The 8,433-nt window shown below is 47.7% G+C and overlaps 1 long non-coding RNA gene across 1 annotated transcript; it reads right to left on the bottom strand.

Moving 5' to 3' along the window:
• Positions 1-2,949: 2,949 nt before the first annotated feature.
• On the bottom strand, positions 2,950-7,871 carry LOC113971427. Its single transcript, XR_003535546.1, has 3 exons — positions 5,483-7,871; positions 4,208-4,288; positions 2,950-3,046 (listed from the first exon to the last, which is right to left on the bottom strand). It is a non-coding gene; the product is annotated as an uncharacterized LOC113971427 (long non-coding RNA).
• Between the last annotated feature and the right edge of the window lie 562 nt (positions 7,872-8,433).

Genomic DNA, 8,433 nt, shown 5'->3' with positions numbered 1-8,433 from the left:
GCCCCTCCGAAGCCATGAGGGCTGTGCCAGGACACACGGGGCTCTCCAGAGCTGCCCCGGCTGGTGCCGAGGTCTCTGATGCTGTTTTTCCACAAAAAAAACATCACAGTGAACTTGCAGAACCAAGGGCTGCCTTTTCCATTCTCAAAACACCAGAAAGATCTGGAACATCATCTCATTCCAACTTCTTTCCCTTCCCTCTGCCTCCCCCTTCCCCCAGCTGGACCCGTTTCACTCCAGACTCGCCTCCAGCGCAGACAAGAGCCCTGTCCCCACGCTCACCCGTGTCACCCCCCGGGAGAAGAGCTCCGTGTGATCCCTCCCGCTCTGTTCCACATCATGTAGCACATCCCATCAAACCGCCGCGAGACGCTCCCGCTTAATTTGTGTACACAAACAATCAGGGAGGATGAAGCTGCCGCCGCACCAGAGACAGCCGCGGCCGCGGGGAGGGAGCAGCTGCCGCCCGGGATGTGCCTAATTGGCGCTGGCTGCTGCAGTTTGCTCAGCCCTGATTGATGCGCGGCCCTGGCACGGACACTCGCGCCAAGGACACCCAACGAGAAAGCAAAACATTTTAAACCGAAGAAGCGGCACTTACTCGTCGAGGGGATAATTAAGGGTATTTGTCTTTAGAGCCTCTGGCGAAGCACCGGGGAAACGAGGCGGGCTAAGTGCTCTGGGAAGAGCAAACCTGCGGCCCCCGCATCACATGAGCCCCATTAGGGCTCTCCCAGGGGGTTGGCATTCGGGGAATCATGGAACTGTTTAGGCTGGAAAAGACCTGGGAGGTCACCGAGTTCCCCGCGCTGGGCTGCGCCCTGTCAGGGCAGCGCCCTCCCAGCTTCCAGTGCTTTTCAATGCAGGAAAGGAGATTGGAGACAAGTAGGGTTTGGTCTCCTCTCCCAGGTAACAAGCGGCAGGACAAGAGGAAACGGCCTCAAGTCCTGCCAGGGAGGTTTAGGATGGATGTTGGCTAAAATTTCTTCTCTCAAAGGGTTGTCAAGCCCTGGCACAGCTGCCCAGGGCAGTGATGGAGTCACCATCACTGGAAGGGTTTAAAAGCTGTGTAGATGTGGCACTTGGGGACATGGGTTAGTGGTGGGCTCGGCAGTGCTGGGTTGACAGTTGGACTGAATGATTTGAGAGGTTTTTTCCAACCTTAATGATTCCCTGATTGAGCCCATGTACCGGCCACGGGACCGTGGGCTCCCGGCTCTGCTCACTCACCTACAATTCACTCTCTGCTCGCGATGGATCCGCTCAGTGCGGCCCCACAGCACCCCCCGCGCTGCCGGTCTGCACCCCTATGGCAGAGCAGCCACCAGCACCCAGAAATCCTCCGGGACACAAACCCTGTCTGGAATTGCTTCCAAGAAGGGAAGTTTTTAAAGGATCCCCCCCCAAACCTCCCGCGCCGGGGGCTCGGAGCGGCTCCCCGGCACCACCGTGTGGGGACACGGGGAATTGCAGCCACGGGCAGGGCCAGGGCTGAGCCCCGGGGGAGCGGTGACGGCTGAGCCTGGGACCACTGACCACTGACCCTGTGACCTCTGACCACTGACCACTGACCCTGTGACCACTGACCCTGTGACCAACGACCCTGTGACCACTGACCACTGACCCCCTGACCTCTGACCACTGACCACTGACCCTGTGACCCTGTGACCACTGACCCTCCGACCACTGTCCCCTGTGACCACCGGCCCTCTGACCACTGACCCTGTGACCAACGACCCTGTGACCACTGACCACTGACCCTCTGACCACTGACCCTGTGACCTCTGACCACTGACCCCTGTGACCACCGACCCCTGTGACCACCGACTCCTGTGACCACTGACCCTCTGACCCTCTGACTACTGACCCTCTGAATGCCGACCCTGTGACCACTGACCCTGCAAACACTGTCCACTCTGACCACTGACCCTGTGACCACCGACCCCTCTGGCCGCTGACCCTCTGACCCCTGTGACCACCAGCCCCTGTGACCACCAGCCCACCCTGGACAGAGCAGGTAGCAGGAGCTCAGGGCTCCACAGGCAGCAGGACTCTGAGCGTTTGCAAAGAGGATTCACAGTCCTTTGCCTTTCAGTTGACAGCTCAATGCACGGAGAGCAGCGAGTTGAGCTTGGCCTGATACAAAGGCCTTTCCAAACCAGGAGGTTCCAGCGAGGAGCCTCAACTACTCTGTAAACACGTGAGTTCATGCCCTGCATCTTCCCAGAGCAGAGTATCCAGGTGGCCTTCAGGAAAGACCACAAATGTACATGGCAGTGCCTTAATGAAACAGGGCTGCTTGTCCATGCAAAGAGAGGAAAAGTGAGGTTTGTTCCCCTGACACAAAGTTGTGCCACAAGCCACGGAAGGGCGGTGCCCCCCTGGGCCTTGGAGGGCAGACTGGCTTCTGGGTCTGGGCTGAGCCTGACAGCACCTCCAAAAACAGCAGGAATCTCCACTCTATGCAGTGTTTTCCCAGCTTTTCACTACAGCTCTGATTATCCCCATTAGGGCTCTGGCTTTAATCACAGGGCAGCAGAATCCAGTGTTGCCTGTGCTATTGGAGCCCCGATGTCCCTTTTGTTACAGCCTTGTAACCCATGGGGAGAAGCCAAGGTGCTGATAAGCCTTTGCTTGTTTTGCAGACCGTGAACTTCCAGACTTTGCCATGATAAATACATAAAAGAAAAAGAAGAAAAAAGGTAAAAGGCTGGATAAATCCTCTGACTTGGTATTTCTGCTCTCTCAGGTCCCACACAGGACAGCAGTTGGACACACAACTGATCCCTCTGTGGTCCCACCAGGGGCTGTGAAACCAGCAAAGCATGTTTAAGAATGCACCAATCCTTGTTGTGCCAGGGGGAAATGACAAGAACACTAGGAATAACCCCATCTGGAAAACATGGTATTTGGCCTCCTAGCCTTGTTGAAGGTCCAGGTAAAAGGAGACTTCAATCAATTCCCTCCAGACTTGCTTCAGAAATTTCCCTTTCTCATCTAAAGACAGTGCCCAGAGTGGGCTCCAATGTCCTGGAACACCTGGAGTCTATAAAACAGATCAAAAAAAATCATGTGTTTGAACTATAAGGGGATAAAGATCCCTGTCTCTACTGGGAGATGTCTGTACTAGAGGATGACTCAATCCCTCACCTGTGTACTGGGTCCTGTTATTTTTGGATACTCCCCTCTTCCTTCTGCCCCCCTATTTAGGGACAGAAGTAAAAATTCCTTACATTGTCTTAAATTTCATCTTTTGAGAGTTTAGTGTTTCGTGCTTAACCTCCACTAAATAACAAACAAATAGTGTCCTGCTGCAGAAAAAGTTTCAAGCTTTATGGTGCATCAATCCCAGTTTTAATCTTTAATGGTCTGTGATTAAAAACAGCACCAAAGGGTGTCTGAGGCCCCTTCCTGGGCTGGAATTGCTGGTTCTGAGTGCCCAATTTCATGTCTTGTGTTTCAGAAAAGTCCCAGGAAAAGGTCTTTTTCAAGGAAAGATACTGGGGAAATCTTGAAACTGCTCCCACCTGTGCTCCCTGCCAGGTTATCGTGTGACCCACAATTCACAAACCAAGAGGCAGCAAAAGCTTAAAAAGCAGTTCAGGGTGACAGCAGCAGAACATGCAGTAACTGCTGGTGAGCAAGAAATAAAGAATATTAGACCAACCCAGTAAGTTGGACACAGCTTTAGGACCACCTCACTCCGTGCTTAAGTTTGCATAGTGATGCTACAGAAAAATCCAAATCCATCACTGAGCCAGAGCCAGTGGGGAAACCCATTTGTTGATTTGGGGGTTTCTTTGTTTGTTTGTTTTTTTTTGTTTTGGTTTTGTTTGTTTATTTTTCAATTTGAGCCATTTTTAGCTAATTCAGAAATCCCCTACAAATCAGAGAGATCCCTGTACACTTCCAGCCCTGTCCCTGGGCTCTCCACCCTCCTCACAGCAGCCACATCCCACCTTGGATGCAGCAGGTCTCCCCATCCTGGTAGTTTTCTGGAAACCGTTCAGCTATAAAAGAATCACAAGGTAATCAGAGCTATCTGCAATCTTCCTATGAGCTTTTCCTTCTGAATTCATGATTCTCCCAGAAAAGAGAGGCTGCTTAGCTGTGGGGACTAATGCCTGTCCCCTCCTATGTCTTTCAGATGTTTTGTGCTTGTGCTCCAATATCCCACTGGGATTATAGTTCTAATTAGGCAACTTACAGACTTCACACAGGCAGAAGCTGCCATTCTTCACCTGCAGAATAATCATCTCCTCTGCCTTTATCAGAAGTTTCCTGTCATCTGTAGGGAGGGAAGAGATGGGAAGGAGACAGACAAGTGACAGGAAAAGGCAGAAAAAGTGGGTCCCTCTTGAAATCAGATAAAATAATGAAAAGATGTTTTTTCTGCTCGTGTGAGGTACAGACAGTAAAACATACTTATTCTTCCTGAATACTGCAGCCAAAACAAGGAGACCTACTGCAAAAATGGAAAGAGACTCTGCTCCTTTCCACCACCATCAGTAACACAGAGAGGTCTGTAACCTGCTTGAATACATGTTTTTGGTATAAATTAAGAAATTCAGAAAAATTATGAAGTGGGCAAAGGATCCAGGAGACAGAACAACAGAAAAATTACAGAGTAATCTGCCACAGTTTTGAATATTATCACAACCATTCCCCGAACAAAATGAACATTTAAAGCAATAAATATTAACTCAGGACAGACAGAGGCACTGATGGGGACACCCACACACTTCTCCCCAGGAGTGAGCAGCACCTCACAGGTAGGTCAAGGCAAACCACCTTTACCAATAACCATATTTATTGAAAGCAAAGCAATCTTCCAGCTTTTTGTGTTTTATAACATGGTTTTAATAACCCTGAAATCATGACTTGCACTGGGACCACGTTTTCATCAAGAGAAAATTTACAAGCAACTCGTTTCCAATGCATGGGACAGTAAAAACCAAACACCAGGGGCACACACACAGAGGACAAAGTGTCATATTCACGTCTAATGAAACACCTTCATTAGAGAGAAGGAAACAGGTGGAGCATGAGGGGTTAAAATGGTCATTTGATGGTCAGCTGGACTGTCTCTGCAGAGGCTGGACTGGTGCTGGAGGATGGAGTCTGGCAACTTGCAGCAATAGTTAACCTGAGCGATTGGTGTATCCGCTGGAGGAAGACACCTAGACCCCACTAGAACATGGGCACGTTAGTCCGTCCTCCCTCAGGAAAGCTACAGTGTGGATGAGTGTTGGAGGCGCCTCTCCCGAATTCCAAGAGCACGTTTCTGGAAGAGACCCCTCGGGAAGGAGGGGGAATGTGAGAGGACAGAAGCCGGGCTGCTCCCGCGGCCGTTAAGGTTTCACGGGCACGTCGCCGCCTCGGGAGCGGCACAAGGACCTGGGTGAGACAGTCCAGGAGACCTGCAGGGAGCTGACACGTCCTGGGCATCTCCTTCTGACCCTGCTAAGGGAGCCACAGACACTTGCAGACGTTTCGGGAGCCGCCGTTTCCCTCGGGGCGCTGCGGAAGGCGGCGGACGCCAGGCATCCGGGCAGTTCACACCAAGAGTTCCTTTGAGCTCCACATCCCATTTTTCCAGAACTCCCCTTCCCTGAAACTGGCTATGCAGGACTTGAGATTGTACATTCAGCATCAATACAGTGACACAGGGGCACAGCTGGCACCGGACAGCGGGGACTCAGCAGCAGTTCGTGGACAGCATCAGAGGATCCATCACCACGGCAACCTTGGATCTGCTTGGATCTGCTCCACACTGTAGCTGCCCACAACCCGAATCCTAAAGGGTTTTCCAATTCCATTTCCAGACTCTTCCAACTCCAATAATTCTTAACATATACAGATATCCATATACAATTTTTTTTTTTTAATTAAAAAGCTCCTTCACATACACAGTCATATATTGAATTAGCAAGAACAATAATATATTTCTGGAGCAGAAAAAGCGAAAACATCTGCTCTGCCAGTGCCACCCACAAACTAGACAAGGAACTAAGAAGAAGTTTGACAGTTTCAGATCACTTAGGAAACAGGAATTTTCTTGGCCTTAAGACAGGGAGCCATGCAGTGAAGGTGCCATGGAGGGTACAGCAAATGCAATATACAGAAAAAACACAAATTGTTAAAAATGTTTTCTTGTAAAGATTCTGGAGCCACAGGGTGAATCCTGATCATCAGGAGCTTTCTTTACAATTTGAGAAATACTGAATAGCACTGAAGCAGAAGAATGACACTGAAAATAAAGAGCTATGCCAGCAGTAAAAGATTTGATTTTGGTCAAAAGCTGTATTCCCTTTAATATACCAGGGGGATGCTAAATATTAAGAGTGCATTTGATTTACAAAAAGCCATCACTGCCAACCCCATGGAAGACTGAAACATCCAACTTCATAAGGGACTTTGATGTCTTGGCAACAAAACCTAAAGACACCAGAACCAAAAGCCTTCCTTGCCAAGGAAAAAATGCCCAACGAAATGCAAACCAAACAAAGAACCAAGGAAGGAAAAGAGAAGGAAACTCTCTTCCAAGAGTTACATTAGAAACTACTAGAAGAGTTAAAAAATAGGGAGGTGGGAAGGAAAACAGTAAAAAAGAGCTGTGCAACTTTAGGCCAGATCAATAAAATCGGCAGAACAGGCTGCAGACAGGGTTTTTTAGCTGTTTCAATAACAGAAGTTACCCCCAAGGCCAAATTTGGGTATTTTAAACTGTATCATACCCACCAGCAAACTGCAACTCTGAAGTTGCTTGGGACCCCCTGCCCCACGGGTCTTCCTTATGGAATTATGTTTTATGGGCAATCGCAGTGACAGCACAGGTGGTTGTTCAGGACTGGGAACCATTTTCTTATTAATCCAGCTGTCCATGATAGTTTTTTCCTTCTCAAAGGGACTGGGGGAATGAGTTTCACCAGTACAAACTCGCACCTACTGAGACCCAGGGCCAGCCCTGCTGTACAGCACATTCAGCACCAGTTACCCCAGTGCCACCAAGGGTCAGGAACTGGTTTGGTGGAGGCGGGAGGAGAACATACACTAAAGTTCAGATGAGGGAGGTGGAGCAAGATTGGGATCTCCCCAGGAATCCTCGGCCCTTCATCTCCTGTGCCTCAGGTTGGCATGGTGGGGGTAACGGGACCTTGGAGTGGTTACCCACTGCAAACACCTTCCTCAAATCAAATTCTGAAAGGCCAAATAGGAAAATATTTTGGTGTTCCTACCCTGTTCATGGGCTATTTGCTCAGCTCAAAAATTTCACTGGCAATTTAGAGACATCCAGGTCCAGAAACTGGGAGGCTCTGGAATGATGGAGGACAGTCATCTCCAGCCTCGCGGCGTTCAAAGGGCTAACGAGTCATCTACGTTACTGAAGACATGGAAAAATGATAAAAACAGAATTTTAACATAAAAATGGTTACTGCTGGTTCTGCAGTGCTTTTGGATGTGATGTGCAAAGCGTTCATGGAACAAGCTCATGACTGTGTCACCAACAAGCAGAGGGAGCGACCACAGGAGGGGTTTTCCTGGCTTACACGTCATCCTCATTCAAAGTGAAAGAGTTAAACTTCTTCATGAAATACCTTAACAGATTTAACAATATATATATTTTTAGTATCCCCTGCATAAAAGAAAAATACACATTATTTCAACAGCCAAGAAAAAACTGCAATTTATTAAGTTTCAAAGAATCTTCGTACTCTTGAAAGCAACTTTCGGTGCATGTTCTTTAACAATCACATTCTATGAGGAGAATAAACATTAAAAGCCACAATTGTTGGTTTTCTTTTTAATCTCAGAGTTACAGACATCTTTAATTCAAAAGGAAAAGGCAAAAAAAAGAAAAAAAAAAGAAAAAAAAAGCCCCAAAACAAAACCCACCCACCCCTAACCCGCCAACAGAAATTTTCATTCCCAATTTGAAAATATCAGGAGTTTTTCTACAACTCAATGCTAAACTTCAGCATGGAAAATTGTATGTAAACACGCACATACACACATACATATTTTATATAAGTGTGTGTGTGTATATATATATAAAATATATATGTAACAGGCGTGTAATGGCAATGAGATGCAATTACTCTGAGGAAAGGTTATTCAGCTAAATACACTACTAAAACTTGAGGAAAAAAAAACAAGTCTTGAACCCAGTTTGTGCATAGTTCATGATCCTCTATAAAACCAGCTTTTGTTAATTTGCAATCTTGCAGGACCCTTTAAATCTGATAAAACCATTAAAAAGCTAATCTTCCAAAAAAAAAAAAAAATGTAATGCACAAGTTTCCTGATCCAAGCAGGCAGGGAGCACAATGTTCATATAATTTTTAAAACATACTTGAAGTGTATGTTATTCCATTGTCTTTCTTCCTTTCAAAACAATCAAAAACATTGATCTTTTTTTTTAAACATAAAGCG

This window comes from Neopelma chrysocephalum, unplaced genomic scaffold (assembly GCF_003984885.1).
Source record: "Neopelma chrysocephalum unplaced genomic scaffold, ASM398488v2 Primary Assembly neopelma1_84, whole genome shotgun sequence".
Taxonomy (NCBI): Eukaryota; Metazoa; Chordata; class Aves; order Passeriformes; family Pipridae; genus Neopelma; species Neopelma chrysocephalum.
Note: the sequence above shows the minus strand (reverse complement) of the source record. Positions and strands in the feature narration are given on the sequence as shown.